Below are 18,860 nucleotides of genomic sequence, written 5' to 3' on the forward strand. Positions count from 1 at the left end.
GCGGGGGAAAAATTGACAGGGGATCCCCCGTATTTTTAAAACCAGCACCGGGCTCTGCGCCTGGTGCTGGTGCCAAAAATACGGGGGACAAAAAGAGTAGGGGTCCCCCGTATTTTTAACACCAGCATCGGGCTCCACTAGCTGGACAGATAATGCCACAGCCGGGGGTCACTTTTATGTCGTGCCCTGCGGCCGTGGCATTAAATATCCAACTAGTCACCCCTGGCCGGGGTACCCTGGGGGAGTGGGGACCCCTTCAATCAAGGGGTCCCCCCCAAGCCACCCAAGGGCCAGGGGTGAAGCCCGAGGCTGTCCCCCCCATCCAATGGGCTGCGGATGGGGGGGCTGATAGCCTTTTGTGATCATGAAAAGAATATTGTTTTTTTTCCAGCAGTACTACAAGTCCCAGCAAGCCTCCCCCGCAAGCTGGTACTTGGAGAACCACAAGTACCAGCATGCGGGAGAAAAGTGGGCCCGCTGGTACCTGTAGTACTACTGGGAAAAAAATACCCAAATAAAAACAGTACACACACACCTTGATAGTAAAACTTTATTACACACTACCGACACACACATACTTACCTATGTTGACACGCCAACTGCCACGGTCTCCGACGATCCGAGGGTACCTGTGAAAAAATTATACTCACCTTCCAGCGTCCAGAGGTAAATCCAGGTCCAGAGATAATCCACGTACTTGGCAAAAAAACAAACCGCAAATACCCGCTCCATACCGGACTGAAAGGGGTCCCATGCTTTCACATCAGACCCCTTTCTCCCGAATCCCGGGACATCACGTGACTCCTGTCACTGAAGTCCCTTCAGCCAATCAGGAAGCGCTACTTCCGTGGCGCTCACCTGATTGGCTGTGCGCTGTCTGTGCTGTGACAGCGCATCGCAAAGCCGCTCCATTACTTTCAATGGTGGGAACTTTGCGGGTAGCGGTGGGGTTAACCCGCGGTCAGCTAGCCGCTAAGTTCCCACCATTGAATATAATGGACTGGGCTGTGCGATGCGCTGTCTGCTCAGACGCGCAGAGCCAATCAGATGAGCGCAACGAAGTTGCGCTTCCTGATTGGCTATAGAGACCTTTCTGTGACAGCTGTCACTGACAGGTCTCTCTGCATTCGGGGATAGGGGTCTCATGTGTCAGCATGGGACCCCTTTCAGTCCGTTTGGTCGGGTATTTGCGTTTTGTTTTTTTCTACAAGTACGTGGATTTATCTCTGGACCATGGCTGAGGTGAGTATATTGATCTTTTATTTTCAGGTACCCCTGGATTCTACATGGAGAAGAGGACCGATGTCGGCGTGTGAACATAGGTAAGTATGTGTGTGTCGACGTATGAAATAAAGTTTTACTTTCACGGTGTGTGTGTCCTGTTTTTATTTGGGTATTTTTTTCCAGTAGTACTACAGGTACCAGTGGGCCCGTTTTTCTCCCGCATGCTGGTACTTGTGGTTCTCCAAGTACCAGCTTGCGGGGGAGGCTTGCTGGGACTTGTAGTACTGCTGGAAAAAACAATATTCTTTTCATGATCACAAAAGGCTATCAGCCCCCCCATCCGCAGCCCATTGGATGGGGGGGGACAGCCTCGGGCTTCACCCCTGGCCCTTGGGTGGCTGGGGGGGGACCCCTTGATTGAAGGGGTCCCCACTCCCCCAGGGTACCCCGGCCAGGGGTGACTAGTTGGATATTTAATGCCACGGCCGCAGGGCACGGCATAAAAGTGACCCCCGGCTGTGGCATTATCTGTCCAGCTAGTGGAGCCCGATGCTGGTGTTAAAAATACGGGGGATTCCTACGCTTTTTGTCCCCCGTATTTTTGGCACCAGCACTAGGCGCAGAGCCCGGTGCTGGTTTTAAAAATACGGGGGATCCCCTGTCAATTTTTTCCCCGCATTTTTAGAACCAGGACCAGCTCGAAGAGCCCGAGGCTGGTTATGCTTTGGAGGGGGGACCCCACGCCATTTTTTTTTAGGATTTTACCGTTCCAGCAATAAAAAAATAAATAAAAAAAATAATATTTTAAAAAATATATAAATAATATTTGTGCCTCCAAAAAAAAAAAAAAAAGTACCTAATCCCTTCTAATATAAATAGATCTGCTATTCCCCCCAAAAAAACACAAAAAAAAACATGTTTAAATTTTTTTTATTTGTTTTCACCCTCCAAAGTGTGGCGGATTGAAAATGACGAATTTGCTGTCTAAAAGCACTGCTGTCGAATTTCCAAACTTGAATTGAATATGCTTTGGTCGAATTGCAGCACTTGTATCATTGCAGAAAAGTCGAATTTGCAAAAATTCGAATTTCAAAAAGTCGAATTTTGAAAGTCCGTTTTTTGTTCGGAAAGCACTGAATTGCATAGGCAAATTTTTTTTTTGGTCGAAAATGACCCGAAATTCGACAATTTCGGGAATTCGACCGCAATTGCATATACCCCTATGTGTCTATAATTTTATATACACTTTTTTGTGTCCTTGTGCAATACCAATTTCAATATCCAATTATGAATTATAAAGTTATGATATTTCATTGCAGTGTTCTCATTACCATTGGCACATGATATACCTTTTTCAAAGATACCTATAACTCTCTACTTCTTTTTGATCCCTAAATACCTATACTATTCTAATTGATTTCCATGGATTATCATCTGTGATCCAGGGTGCGCAATACTATTTCTGTGAGATTTGCTGCATTCTGCCTAACACAGAAAGCAGATTCACATATTCTGTCTTATCCTATTACCTGTGCCCAATTCTAATTTTCTTATATAGGTGCACTCTCATTAGTGTCCAATTCACCTACTCCCTCTACTATCACACCACACTGCTAATGCCCGATCTCGTCCGATCTTGGAAGCTAAACACTGCTGGGCTGGATTAGTTCTTGGAAAGGAGACTTCCAAGGAATACTTAGTGTTGTAGAACATGAGCTATCTCATTCTGACAGGTGATATATGACACTAATAGCAGTATCACCACTTATTTTCTCCTGTTTTTCTTTCACATTTTTTTCTAGTTACTGCATATGATTACTTAGCTACATTGATAAAGCAATAGCAAGCAAATCTCTTTTTACCTCTGGTGACCAACCTTCTTATATGGTATTGACCAACATTTTTGTCTCATTAACACAGATCTATCATAACTTTGACCATTTTTTGGTCTCATTTATACAGACTATCTGTACTGGCCAGGATGAAATCGATGTAAGACGAAAATGTGTCTACATCCTTTCAAATCACTTTATGTGAAAAAGACCAGAAAATTTTAACATTGTTTTGCTTTCCCCTTATCTTTTCCCTTTGAACTTTGGATTAACTGTTGGGTATGGAGAAAGAGGTTTTCATCTGCACCAGAGACACAAATTAATTATTAAGCAGAGTTTCAGGGACTGATGGTCCTTTAAATATTGACTAACTATATTGTTAAAATAATTATGACTAATTTCATGGGTGCTACCCTCCAATTAAGCAACATGTTGGGAGTTTCACAAAGAGAAAAAGAATCGGATTCTAGTGGGTGCACTCCATCTCCTAGATTTATTGTTCAAAATATATTTATTTCATTTATTAAAATTCGGTATAGACATACCTCCCTTATCTATGAGCCTGTAGGGCTAAATATATTATTTTCCAATTCAACCTTATTTTGGGCTGAGTAAAGCGAAGTATTAAAGAATAAATGTAAAAGAGAAAAACGTGACAAGAATAATTGATGAAAATAACTAAATATGTGTTGGTGAATAAAGTATTAAAATTATTTTTGTACCCGTTCTGTCGCGTGGATATGATTTTAGAGACTTCTCCTACTATTGGTTTCTGATCTTGCTGCTAGTACTTAAAAGCCTGAAGCCAAGTGTTTACATGCAGAGTATTAATTGATACATTTGTATCCACAATGGTTTTGATACCTTGTGTATAAAATAATGTATCCAGACGTATGAGTTTTTTAATAATTAACTAATAAAATTATGTTTTATTATTTCTTTTGAATATATCATGGAATTTTTTATAATGGAATAAGAGTGCACCCACACAAGAGTCTTCTTTTTCTCCCTCTATTAGCTTTATGTATCAATGTCTAGTCTCTCTATAGATTGTAAGCTTGCGAGCAGGGCCTTCCTACCTCTTTGTCGGTTATTACCCGGTATGTTCTATTACTGTTTCAAATTGTAAAGTGCATCGGTATATGCTGTGCTATGTAAGGATCTGTTAATACAGAAATAATAAATAAAAGCAAGCATATGTGTTATTGAGATCTTCTAATACTTATCAGAATAGGTGTTGTAGAATGAGACAGAAGAGGTGGTGACAGATTAAACCAACTAATAAGAAGAGAAACCTTTAGATAATCACTTTAAATACATTATGCCCCAATGGACAGAATGAAGTGTAAGAGGTAAACCTCTTCCTCGAAAAGTGTCCATTAAAGGGATATTTATCTTTTTAGGTTGGTCTACTATATGTAATTTTCCTATATATAGATTGCTTTCCTGTTTATAGATTTTTCTTGTATAATTTTTCATTCAATATCTATTTTTTCATTTAAAGAATTTCTTGCTATCATACATTAACTGTGAGAGCAGCCTGCTAGCCATAATAGTTAGGTATGTATATTGTCTCACAATATACTGTTGTTTTAAAAATCTGCCAGTACTTTATGTTAATAGTCCTGATGCGAGAGCTGCTAGTCAGTTTTAATAGTCATATTATCTACTTGCTGCTAAACTCCTTTCTATCAACCACCAGTATATTACAATATATTAGTAGTGTTATGTTAAAATCTTTACTTTTATGAAATAAGTCTGCTCTCCCGGAATGTTGGGTAGGCTTCGAAAATTGGGTGGTGCTCCCAGCTTTCTGGAAGAGTGGGAAAGTCTCCAGGATGGATGCCTATCAGAAGCACCCCCTCTGCCTCCCCCATATACCCCTGCATCTACCATCAACACCCCACACATACACACACACACACACACACACACACACACACACACACATACCATTTTATAAACTAGATAACCCACCACATAAAAATGTTATTTGGCACAAAATGGGGTAGATACTGTAACTGCTTTAGATACCCCAATCTATGGAAAATTGTGTTTTTTGTGTTTTTGTTTTTTTCTTGGGATCACCTGCACAAAACTACTAGGGGGGCACATTGTTTGAAAGAGGACATTTCCCCCCTTTCATAAAAAGGTGCCCCATGTGTGTACAGGCCAGTATGGGGAGATAGGGAACACAGTGCCGTTCCCCCATGTATAGAAATTATGTTTTATTTTAAGAAGCACAGACCAATATTATTTGGTGATCAGTTTATCAACAGACAATAGCTGCTAAGGGGCTACATACTGTAATTTTAAAAAGTAGACTCCCTTCTATTATATGTGAGTGAACCCAGATTTAAGGATGTAACTATGGGCATGATAGGGCACATAGTGCCCTCTTACCCAAATATGGGTTTTGTCTACTTTCCGTAGAGCAATATAATATTATCTGGTGGTCACAGGTGATAACCAGACAATAGCTACTATTGGGCCACATCATTTGAAAAAGTGGACTACCCAATTTCAATTGGTGCCCACAAAGTTGCGGTTGTTATTATAAGTGTGAGAAATTACATAGTGCCTCCCCCTCCATATAGATTAAATATACATTTTTTGTTAGCGCAGTGTAACATTGTCCAGTGATCATCGTTGATCACCAGACAATGGGTCGAAAATGAAAATAAAAGATGAAGTAAGATAAAGGAAGGAGCCTGTAGCAATATAAGGACTATAAGGACAATAACATATTCAAGACTGCTAAATATTTATTTCATATTCATTAATGATAATTGTCTTAATCATTGTGTGTTTTTTAATCTTTATGGAATCTCACATATTGTTGATTTTATCATCAGCATTCTCAACAAAGACTTTTTCACATCTGTATTCCATAGACTGTACATTAGAGGGTTTATCATCGTAGTGACAACTGAGTAACGTGCCGCAAAAACTGGTTCTAGGACTTTAGAGATCTCTGATGGTGGCAACATGTACACAGAAACACCTGTCGTATAATACATAATGATGACGGTGAGGTGGGATGAGCAGGTGGAGAAGGCTTATTTTATGCCATCCTTAGATTTTATCTGCAAGATGACCCTGATCATTTTTATATAAGATACCAAACTGAACACAACTGGGAAAACACCATATACCAATGCTTCCATATGGAACAACAATATAAAAGTCTTCATAGCCAGCACAGGAGATGTTATTCATAGCTTTCGGCTCGCAGACAAACAGTGGTATGATACGTGACTGGCAGAAGGACATGTGTGACACTGGCACTGTAATCACAATTGAATTTAAGATTCCTGAGATCCAATTTCCAAATGCAAGTAAAAGACAGTTTTTCATATTTAAGATATAGTGATAATGTAATGGATCACAAATAGCAACATATCGGTCATATGCCATAATGAATATTAGAAGGTCTTCTGCAAAACTAGCCAAACTATAAAAGTACAATAGGGTGAAGCACTGTTTGAAGGATACATCATTATTTACAGATAATAACACGTACAGCATTTTAGGAACAGTAGTGGTTGTATGACAGATATCTACTAAGGAAAAATTGAAGAAAAAAGAATCTGTGCTGGGGCACTCTTAATGAAAACTTATAGACATTAAAATGTAACTTTTATTGAGAAACCTTAAAAATTTAGTGTGACAAACAGAACTTACATTTAATATTTGTATATATTTATATATATGTATACACACACACACACATATAGAAAAACAGTAAATACTGCCAAAAGTTTCTTTGCATATTGATGGGGGTAGCCTAACATATATCTACAAACAGGTAGATGGCTTTTCCCTCCTATAGAATGGTTTCCCGTGAGGTACTGTAAACACAGCACCATAAATGATTTCTGATTTAATAGTGAAAAAGTAAAGGTTTGTTGCCTAATTAGATGTTGCTTCACCTTCTGTTCAAATATCTAACAGTGGTGTCACCATAGGCATTTTGATTCTGCAAATTATTCAATACATACAGCTCTTGGATACTGTAGGTATAATGATTAATGTAGGGAAATTGTAGAAGAGATAATGAGGGATTATTCCTTCTGCTTTCCAGCAAGGCTGTTTACTGCACCTGGTATTCCTTGGCAGTCTCCAAGACAAGTACTAACCAGGCCTACCAGAGCTTAGCTTCCAAGATCAGATGAGATTAGGCATCTCCTGTGGAGTATGGCAGTAAACGGCTGGATGAGAGAGTACTCATCCCTGGTAAGTAGAAAATGTGCTTCTGCTGTCCAGACTAAGGAAAATACCGTACCCAATGGTCTCTCTTTACATAGAGACAAGGGCTGGATGAGAGAGCACATTGGCACAGGTGTGCAAGAGTAAAGAAAGAAAAAGTAGTAGCAAGTTATGCCAACATGACATTAATTGGGTATATAAGAAAATAAAAAGATAGGTTGTAAATAATGACAAGAGTGCACATATAGAAGAAGAGCATCTGTCAGAAGATCCAAATGTGTAAGCATATATCTCAAAATGTCATTATAACAAAAAAATTACAAATTTTCATAAACACAATTCATATAAAGTGTACACAATATATGTCTGAAAATACATGACAAACAGTGACCCAAATAGCTGTTTCATGAATACAGAAAAACAACAACATTAGAACCAGGCATTCAATAATAGCAGTAATGCATGTTATTAGAAGGTGGACATACAGTATATGCACATCGCTGTCTGACACAGATAAACAATAAGAAAAAGTAATGAAAGGAAATAATTCCTGTCTTGGATAAGAACATTTTGAAAAAATGCATTAAAGCATAAAGTCACAATGAATGAATGAGTTGTACAAATAAATGGAGCAAAAATTGCTAGTAAGCTGATATTTATTAATAATTCTGCCCTGGTGGGAGCTTCCATAACCAGTATATCACCAAGAGAGACGGGCTGTTCGCCGCCCTATGTCACCACCAGATGGAATGTTTCACCTCTTTATAGGCTTGTTCCGTATTTCCATGTTAATCCACTGACTCTGGGAGCACCACCGACTTCATATTAACACATGGTATTTTATTACTCATAGTCGGTTCTCAGACACAATCCAGGTAACAAGGTTTTGTCTGTTACTACTTACCAGAGCGGAACTATTCCCTTGTTTTTCTCTCACTAAGATATCTACTAAGGCCAGGTTAGAGAGAAACAGATACATATAATCAGTATATATCACTGTTATTATGATAGAATTGCTGACCAATCCAAATATATAAAGAGAAAAAAACACACTAATAATTACAGCTGTATACTCAGAGTTTACAGGGATAAAAATGAAGGTGAATACTTTAAGATAAGTCTGGTCCTCCATGTCATGATCTGCATAGAAACATTATTATTACCTTTTTTTACCTGCACAGGTCTTATATATTTGGATGCTGATTTAAGTATAACTACTAAATACAATTATAATAATGTACCATTTTTCCATAAAGTGAAACTTTTATTTCACCATCCATTCATTCATGTACTCTTATGTAAAACATATTGGGGGGTATCCTGTTAGAGGAGATAAAACATAGGGTTTTCACACTTTTTTCCTATGTTTCACCAATGTTTTTTTAAGGCTATCCAATTAGTATTGCCCCTAAAAAAACAGCTATCCTCACGAAAACACACAGGTTCAGGGTTTCGTAGGACACCATGGCCCGGGAGCTGGCACCCAGGGCCGTGACCACTGGCAGGGAAGCCAGAGCAGCACCGCATACCCCCTATTCCTCTGCCCCCGGAGGCAGTCACATGATGGAAAGTGGTCATATGATCAGGGAGACAGAGGTCAGCGCTACTCTGCCTGCACTAGGAAATGTCAGGGGCTGGCACCCAGTGCAGTAACAAAACCCATGAAAAGCCTTATCAGATCTAACAGGATAGCCCCGGGCGATATCATTACCCACGGTAATGTACCACAGGTAATTGTATATCCCCCATTATTTGAATTTCAAAATATAGTATAATTTTACAAATCTGCTGTAAAAAGATTATTAGGGGCTTCTGGCACCGATTTCTCATGGCATAGAGTTAAGAAAAATATTTCATCAAATACTTCTCTAAAGATTTTAACTTAGTGAACGGCAATTATGTTACTGAGCACAACATGAATGAATGGAGACTCTGGACTGATCAAAAATAAGTCTCAAAGCAGTGTTGTTACACAATGACTCCAACTATGCTTTAGTCCCAGTTGATCATTTTGTGAACCTGAAAGAAACATACATACATTTTCCCCTTAGTTCTTACAAAACTCAACTACATGGATCATGGGTGGGTGATATCTGGTGATCTTAAAATACTGTACCTGGTGATTTTAAAATAATATCCATGCTACGGTAACATCAGTCAGGATATATGATGTACCCATGCTTTTTTATGACTGATACAGCTGAGTGAAAGGCCAACACTGGATTGAAAAATAATGGAAAAGATGGGCTGCTTTAAAAACAGGATACATAAATGTTGCCCAGGAAAGATTGGTTGATCTCAAAAATGACCTCCATAAAACCCGGACGTATTGTATGGAGAAGTTTGTAAAAGCATAAGTAAAATTAGCCAGTTGAAAGAGATGCTTGGAATGCTTATAAGGATGTTTCATAGAAGTTATTGGGAAACTCTAAAGAACCCAACTATAATCAAATACTGAAGAACATCCTAGAAAAATACAAAGCATATTATTTGATTCACTTCTTTTACGGTATTCCAGAGTTGGTGTTCTAACGAGTATCATCACAAATAAAAAACTTTGATAACCAGATATGGCCACTTTGGGTATCTTCCAATGCCTTTAGGTTGGTCAATACACCTGCAACTTTTTTTCAAAATGTAATTAATGATAGTTACGTTAGAAATTGAGCACTGTCAGTAGCACGGTTGACACAGGGCTACTCAGAATAATGAGAATGCAGTCGCACCGGGAGCCATGTTTTAAGTTGCATCAATCACAGCTGATGTCAGATGCACACCAGAAAAATGGCCATGTTACCTCCCACTACCGGTCACTTCTTGGCAATCGTTATGCGATCACAATTTGCCAGTCCTATAATCGCATTGCAAATGCATTTTGGCCTTCGTGAGAATGTATAGTAGTTAGCAACAGGACAATTGACCACAATATTTATCTTATAATAATCAGCATATTTGTTAGTTGCAGAGTTTTCTTTTTTTGGGAATTTTGGTAATTATCCCCAGTCTTTTCCAATGTATAATCCTTCAAGTGATGTATCAGCAGTGCAAAAATGGCAGAATAAACTGCTGTAGGTGCATAAGGTGTTTTTGCCCACAAATAATTTGAAAACCTTTCAGCCTTCTCCAAAATATAGTTATCAATTTGTTGGACAAGTTGTATTGTTATTTCCCCACAGTCAATATTACAGATGTGTCTAAATATATCTTTGTTATATCCTGCCATGTATGGCACAGTTTTGCATGCCATAGACTCAGAGATTTAGCCATGCTTTGTGATTTTTCCTAATTTGCATCTTTAATATGTTACTTTATACATATTCTATTATGGCAAACAAATTTTTTTAAATCCATCCACTCACTACTCGTGTTTTATATGTTGTGCCAAATTCAGAAAATAGCAAAGATGTGAGTGGACACATCTGGTCTCAGTTGCCAGTTTTAATGAGAAAAATTTATCAAAATTTGATATTCAAATTTTTCAAAAGATATACCACATAACCTGGAATACCTTAAAGTCACTTTGGGAAGAGGAATGATTGCCTTCCCCTACCTCCGACATTGCTCGGAGCAACTGACTCTGCAGGCCTCTAGGGTAGACATTTATTTCTGGTATTTGTATGTACAACTTGTGCTTATGGATACGGTAAATCTACAACTGCCTTCACCCCCTACAATTTGAATGCATCTATAATAACTCAATTTGTCTAGATGAACAGTACTAACTACATTGAGATGCATTTTTCAAACTTTTCCTTTGGCTATATCTTATACCATTCAAACTGCACAAAATGTGGTTCTCCTGCTAGAAATTTTGATGGAGGCAAAGCTCAGAGGAGGGAGTTCTTTTTCATTTTTTAGGGGGACTTCCTTGTTCTTTGCCATTTCTGGGTTGAGGTTCCCAGTTTATTATCCAAGCCACTGCAGATAATTGTACACCTGGATCCTTGCTCTGTTAAACTGTATGTCCTCCCTCCATCCTCAAAAATTAATGCAACTTGATGGTTCAAATTTTACTTGTGGGTAAGGCTGCATTGGTCTTAACCACAGAATTCCTCTAATCCTCCTACTTTAAAGTTATCTATAAAGTCCGATACAATTTTGAAATGGAGACCTGCAGTTTCCTATTCTACTTCATCCTCCTCTCATCTGATGAAATAGCTTTCCTGGTGTTTCTACAGTATATAGTGATTTTATGTGTCTTGATTTTATGTGTTTCTATATAGTGATTTTATGTGTCTATATAGTGATTTTATGTGTCTTTATGTGTTTTATGCTCTTCTTCAGAATATCCAGTTCGGCACAGCAAGAAACCTGATTCTGGACCTCTAGTTTTATTCTTCCTTTGTACTTCCTATGCCAGTACCTATCTTTAGACTCAAGTCCATGTGCTATTATGACCTTTGTGTGATATTACCCATTTGCTACATTTTTGTTGTATTATAACTCCAAATGTTTGTTCTATTGCTCATTGTTACATATTTGAATCGCCCCCCTTTTCTATTCTGATGGCTGTTAGAAGATGTGTAGACTGTGTTGACAATGGGATGCACATGGTCATCAAAAACACTCAGGTAGGCTGTGTCATGTAAACAATGCTCAGTTGGTGTTAAGGCGCCTAATGTGTTTCACACCCTTAAAGCACAATCACCAATGTAAAACAATGACACAGATGGAATGGCTCAATTGATTATTCTAATGCTACCACCTGTGTGTCACAACAAAAATTAAGATTTGTCAGATCTGTTAATTTTTAACTTTTGTTAATGAGTCTACACTATTTCCTACCATCTCCATCATCGTCCTGTATATACCAGTCAGTGCTGCTCTGAATATGATGCAACAAGATGCCAAAATGTACACACTGTATCATTGCACAAGGAAATATCTTAATTGTACAAATTGTACTTGTCCTTTATGTTGTAATTAATTCATCCAATATGTGCAGAGATTAGACTAACACATAAGAATTAAGATTTATTTTGACAACCAAATAAATAATTATTTTTGTAGCATACCCAATTAACTTCTTTAAGCTATTATTCTCTATTACTACCACTCTATACAGTTCAATAAAAATGCATGTTTTTTTTCAATACTGAAAGAATTCTTCACCCCTGGACAACATAACTAAATGACTGGAATATACTGTATGGCTCACTAAGCATGGTTTACCCATGCAGTTTATATTTATCTTTATCAAAGCTTTATCATAGCTCTATACCTCATGTAACAAGTTCCAATTTATTTTTAATATGAAAATCTGCATTTCACAAATTTTAAAATTTTGCTCCCAGCTCATTAATGTGCAAATTAGCAATTTACAAATATTGGTGAAATAAAGATGTTGTAGATTAAATGTTTTGGTTTATTCTACCTCAAAAGCATGTCCAAATCACAGAAAATAACATTGTTGAGTTCTAAGGTTTACAGTATCTTTTTAAACATTGGAATTTGAAACAAATGTAATTTGCCTAGATGTTCAAATATTTGTTTTTATATTCATTAAAAGTTTTAAACACTATGAAGTGCCACCTCCTGTTTTTTTATATGATCCTTATGTATTATGTTTGTCATTGTGTTATTACTGATATCTCCATATTAAATATTTAACACTTTTAATACACTTTAATCAAGCAATATGCTAATTATTTAAACGTTGTTTAGATGTCCTTAACACTGTACAGCTCCCCTCTTTTTATTACTTATTTATATCCTTTTGGAGGCTGCTTGCCACCTTTGTATAGCTTCTAACCAACTTCTCTGTATCCAGAGATAATACATTACATGATTACAATGGGATGGATCAATAATAATGCAGGGGTACAGACTATATAATTGTCATCTGTAATAATCTCCACAAATCAAGCATGGATGGGATACTGTACACATTTGTTTATTGGTCTGATTGGAAACATATTTATATGCATATCCACACAAACACATGTTGCACAATTTTGACAATATGAGACACTAAATAATTAAGACCTTATAAACAAGGGGTACCTGGAACTAACACAGATTTCCTATTTTAGACATTCTATTTTATTTACCTGTTTAAAAAACAATAATAAAAAGTAAAAAAAAATATATTTAATATGATTTATATATTGATTAAGGTTGTGTATTAAACATGAATTTGATGAAAGTCCTGGATTCACTCCAATAACAAACCTGCTATCTTTCCTCCTTTCCATTGTGTATATTAGATTAGGAGCTCAAGTACTAAGCATCCCCACTAAAAAATGGGTACATGATGGAATTCCAAAAATAAATGTGGGCTAAACAATGGGATCGTAGCGCTCCCCCCCCCTTCCCCACTGGCAGGTTCCGGTCTGAAAATCGACGCTGTATAGGTCGACAATGTTTTGGTCGACCATTATAGGTCGACAGGCACTAGGTCGACAGTGATGGAAGGTCAACATGGTTCCTAGGTCGACATGTTCTATGTCAACAGGTCACTAGGTCGTGGACTACAATTGGGAATAGTAACCTGTGCCGAGCACAGCGGCAGTAAAGCGAAGCACCATTCGAGGGGACACAGTGCATTAATTGGGGTTCCCGGTCACTGTAGGGAGTAAACAACACCAAAAAATGTGAAAAACTCATGTCGACCTTGTGACATGTCAACATAGAACATGTCAAACTAGTAACTATGTTGATCTTTCATCCCTGCTGAACTAGTGCCTGTCGACTTTCAGTGGTTGAAACAAACATTGTCTACCTAGTTGGTGCCAATTTGATGAACCACACCCCCGCTGGCATTTCACGGTCAGGATCCCGGCATGAGGATGCTGAACGCCAAGATCCCGGCCTCAGGTTACGCATACCCAACCCATTGATTCTGGTGCCAGTACTGCAGACCTATAAATTGCAATGATTGACACTGTAACTCCACATGATAATTTAACACCTACTCTGCTGAAGGTTTTCTCATCCTAGTGCTCAGGTCATTTTCTGATGTTAGCACTTGTAACATTCCAACATCAATTCCTTATGCAGCACCTACACAAATTATACTTCCTTTTAACAGAAGACTTTGTATTATGAGAAAAAATGTACCACTACTGTGATGAAGGTTTTCTCACCCTAGTGCTCAGGTCAATTTCTTATGTTAGCACATAAAGAAAAAATCATTAGTCTTTTTACTCATTGTGATGCATCTCAATAATTTTAACACAAATTGCCAAGAAAAGTGTTTTTTTATTGAAATTTCAATATAGGGAACCAAAATCAAATGTGAGTTTTTTTCAGTCTTATGAAAACCAGAAAGACATTGTGGATCTTGTTTCACCAATAATTCACCTTTCCAAAATAGTAAAAGTCAGGATTTTATGTGTAGGGTTTGATAAAAAAAAAATTCCTCTTTAATTGAAAATGCATTTTATTTAAAATTGTCAGTGTCTTGGTATAAATGTGTACTACTGTATGTGCAGGGAGAATATGGTAGCCCAACAAGACCTACCATTTTATAAACTAGAAAACCCACCACATTAAATGTATAATTTTTTTTTTAATTTGGCACAAAATGGGGCAGATACTGTAACTGCTTTAGGTACCCCAATCTATGGAAAATTGTATTTTTTGTGTACCTTTTCAGATATTGTTGGGGGATCACCTGAATACAACTACTAAGGATGCACATTGTTTTAAAGAGGACATTTCCTCTCTTTCATAAAAAGGTGCCCCCATGTGTGTACAGGCCAGTATGGGGGAGATATGGTACAACGTGCCATCCCCCATCTAAGGAAACTGTTTTTTTTTTAGAAGTGCTGGTCAATATTATTTGGTGATCACAGTTTATTACCAGACAATATCTGCTAAGGAGCTACATACTGTAATATAAAAAAGTCAATCTCTTCTATTATATGTGAGTGACCCCACATTTAAGTGTGTAACTATGGGCGTGATAGGGCACATAGTGCCCTCCCACCCAAATATGGAAAATGGCTACAGGCGATGACCAGACAACAGCTTCTATTGGGCCACAGAATTTTTAATTTAATTTGGTGCTCACAAAGTTGCCAATGTAATTAAGGGCATGAGAAAGTACATAGTGCCTCCCCCTCCATAAATATTAAATATATACTCTCCTCAAAAAAATAAAGGGAACACTAAAATAACACATCCTGGATCTGAATGAATGAAATATTCTTATTAAATACTTTGTTCTTTACATAGTTGAATGTGCTGACAACAAAATCACACAAAAATGATCAATGGAAATCAAATGTATTAACCCACGGAGGTCTGGATTTGGAGTCACGCTCAAAATTAAAGAGGAAAAACACACTACAGGCTGATCCAACTTTGATGTAATGTCCATAAAACAAGTCAAAATGAGGCTCAGTAGTGTGTGTGGCCTCCACATGCCTAAATGACCTTCCTGCAATGCGTGGGCATGCTCCTGATGAGGTGGCGGATGGTCTCCTGAGGGATCTCCTCCCAGACCTGAACTAAAGCATCTGCCAACTCCTGGACAGTCTGTGGATTTAGCGAGACATGATGTCCCAGATGTGCTCAATTGGATTCAGGCCTGGGGAACAGGCTGGCCAGTCCATAGCATTAATGCCTTCATCTTGCAGGAACTGCTGACACACTCCAGCCACATGAGGTCTTGCATTAGGAGGAACCCAGGGCAAACCGCACCAACATATGGTCTCACAAGGGGTCTGAGGATCTCATCTCAGTACCTAATGGCAGTCAGTCTACCTCTGGCGAGTACATGGAGGGCTGTGCGGCCCCCCAAAGAAATGCCACCCCACACCATTACTGACCCACTGCCAAACCGGTCATGCTGGAGGATGTTGCAGGCAGAAGAACATTCTCCTTGGCATCTCCAAACTCTGTCACATCTGTCACATGTGCTCAGTGAGAACCTGCTTTCATCTGTGAAGAGCACAGGGCGCCAGTGGTTAATTTGCCAATCTTGGTGTTCTCTGGCAAATGCCAAACATCCTGCATGGAGTTGGGCTGTAAGCACAACCCCCACCTGTGGATGTCGGGCCCTCATACCTCCCTCATGTAGTCTGTTTCTGATCATTTGAGTTAGAGATGAGCAGGTTTGGTTCGACAAGATATGAACCCCCCCAAAATTCACCTATTTTACACGGTTCCGAGGCAGACTCGGATGTTCCCGCCTTGCTCGGTTAACCCGAACGCGCCCAAACATCATCATCCCGCTGTCGGATTCAGGTAAAATTCGTAGTCTATATAAAGAGCCATGCATCGCCACCATTTTTCACTCGTGCATTGGAGATTGAACGGAGAGGACGTGACTGTGTTCTCTCCCTGAAAAGCTCCGTAATCTGTGCTCACTTTGCTACAAATATCTGTGCTCAGTGTGCTGCAAATATCTGTGCTTAGTGTGCTGAAAATATCTAAGTTCTCTGCCTGAAAACACTCCATATCTGTGCTCAATGTGCTGCAAATATCTGCGCTCAGTGTGCTGCATTGTGGGGACTGGGGACCACCAGTATTAAAGTAGTACAGTACAGTAGGCCAATGCTGTGTTTCTTGCAGCTCTGTGTCAAGTATACTATCTCTGTGCTGCATTATTGTGAGCAGTATATAGTAGGACAGTGCAGCATTTCGGTGACCAGCAGTATACATGTATAGTACAGTACTGTAGGCCATTGCTGTGTATCTTGCAGCTCCGTGTCAAGTATACTATCTCTATGTTGCATTATTGTGAGCAGTATATAGTAGAACAGTGCAGCATTTTGGTGACCAGCAATATACATATATAGTACAGTACTGTAGGCCATTGCTGTGTATCGTGCAGCTCTGTGTCAAGTATACTATCTCTATGCTGCATTATTGTGACCAGTATATAGTACGACAGTGCAGCATTTTGGTGACCAACAGTATACATATATAGTAAAGTAAAGTAGGACATTGCTGTATATCTTGCAGCTCTGTGTCAAGTGTACTATATCTGTGCTGCATTATTGTGACCAGTATATAGTAGGACAGTGCAGCATTTTAGTGACCAGCAGTATACCTATATAGTACAGTACAGTAGGCCATTGCTGTGTATCATGCAGCTCTGTGTCAAGTATACTCTCTCTGTGCTGCATTACTGTGAGCAGTATATAGTAGGACAGTGCAGCATTTTGGTGACCAGCAGTATACATATATAGTACAGTACAGTTGTCCATTGCTGTGTATCTTGCAGCTCTGTGTCAAGTATACTCTCTCTGTGCTGCATTATTGTGACCAGTATATAGTAGGACAGTGCAGCATTTTGGTGACCAGCAGTATACATATATAGTACAGTACAGTAGGCCATTGCTGTGTATCTTGCAGCTCTGTGTCAAGTATACTATCTCTATGCTGCATTATTGTGAGCAGTATATAGTAGAAAAGTGCAGCATTTTGGTAACCAGCAATATACATATATAGTACAGTACAGTAGGCCATTGCTGTGTATCTTGCAGCTCTGTGTCAAGTATACTATCTCTGTGCTGCATTATTGTGACCGGTATATAGTAGGATAGTGCAGCATTTTGGTGACCAGCAGTATACATATATTGTACAGTACTGTAGGCCATTGCTGTGTATCTTGCAGCTCTATGTCAAGTATACTATCTCTGTGCTGCATTATTGTGAGCAGTATATAGTACTACACTGCAGCATTTTGGTGACCAACAGTATACATATATAGTAAAGTACAGTAGGACATTGCTGTATATCTTGCAGCTCTGTGTCAAGTGTACTATATCTGTGCTGCATTATTGAGACCAGTATATAGTAGGACAGTGCAGCATTTTAGTGACCAGCAGTATACATATATAGTACAGTACAGTAGGCCATTGCTGTGTATCTTGCAGCTCTGTGTCAAGTTTACTATCTCTATGCTACATTACTGTGAGCAGTATATAGTAGGACAGTGCAGCATTTTGGTGACCAGCAGTATAAATATATAGTACAGTACAGTAGTCCATTGCTGTGTATCTTGCAGCTCTGTGTCAAGTATACTCTCTCTGTGCTGCATTATTGTGACCAGTATATAGTAGGACAGTGCAGCATTTTGGTGACCAGCAGTATACATATATAGTACAGTACAGTAGGCCATCACTGTGTATCTTGCAGCTCTGTGTCAAGTATACTATCTCTGTGCTGCATTATTGTGAGCAGTATTTAGTAGGACAGTGCAGCATTTTGGTGACCAGCAGTATACATATATAGTACAGTACAGTAGGCCATTGCTGTGTATCTTGCAGCTCTGTGTCAAGTATACTATCTCTATGCTGCATTATTGTGAGCAGTATATAGTAGAACAGTGCAGCATTTTGGTGACCAGCAATATGCATATATAGTACAGTACAGTAGGCCATTGCTGTGTATCTAGCAGCTCTGTGTCAAGTATACTATCTCTGTGCTGCATTATTGTGACCGGTATATAGTAGGATAGTGCAGCATTTTGGTGACCAGCAGTATACATATATAGTACAGTACTGTAGGCCATTGCTGTGTATCTTGCAGCTCTGTGTCAAGTATACTATCTCTGTGCTGCATTATTGTGAGCAGTATATAGTACTACAGTGCAGCATTTTGGTGACCAACAGTATACATATATAGTAAAGTACAGTAGGA

At 38.8% G+C, this 18,860-nt stretch overlaps 2 pseudogenes; one reads left to right on the forward strand and one right to left on the reverse strand.

The window, feature by feature from the left end:
- The first annotated feature begins 2,816 nt into the window (after positions 1-2,816).
- On the forward strand, positions 2,817-2,935 carry LOC134946332 (5S ribosomal RNA; annotated as a pseudogene).
- Positions 2,936-7,146: 4,211 nt separating this feature from the next.
- LOC134947275 (5S ribosomal RNA) lies at positions 7,147-7,265 on the reverse strand (annotated as a pseudogene).
- Positions 7,266-18,860: the final 11,595 nt, after the last annotated feature.

Source organism: Pseudophryne corroboree, chromosome 7 (assembly GCF_028390025.1).
Source record: "Pseudophryne corroboree isolate aPseCor3 chromosome 7, aPseCor3.hap2, whole genome shotgun sequence".
In the NCBI taxonomy this organism is placed as follows: domain Eukaryota; kingdom Metazoa; phylum Chordata; class Amphibia; order Anura; family Myobatrachidae; genus Pseudophryne; species Pseudophryne corroboree.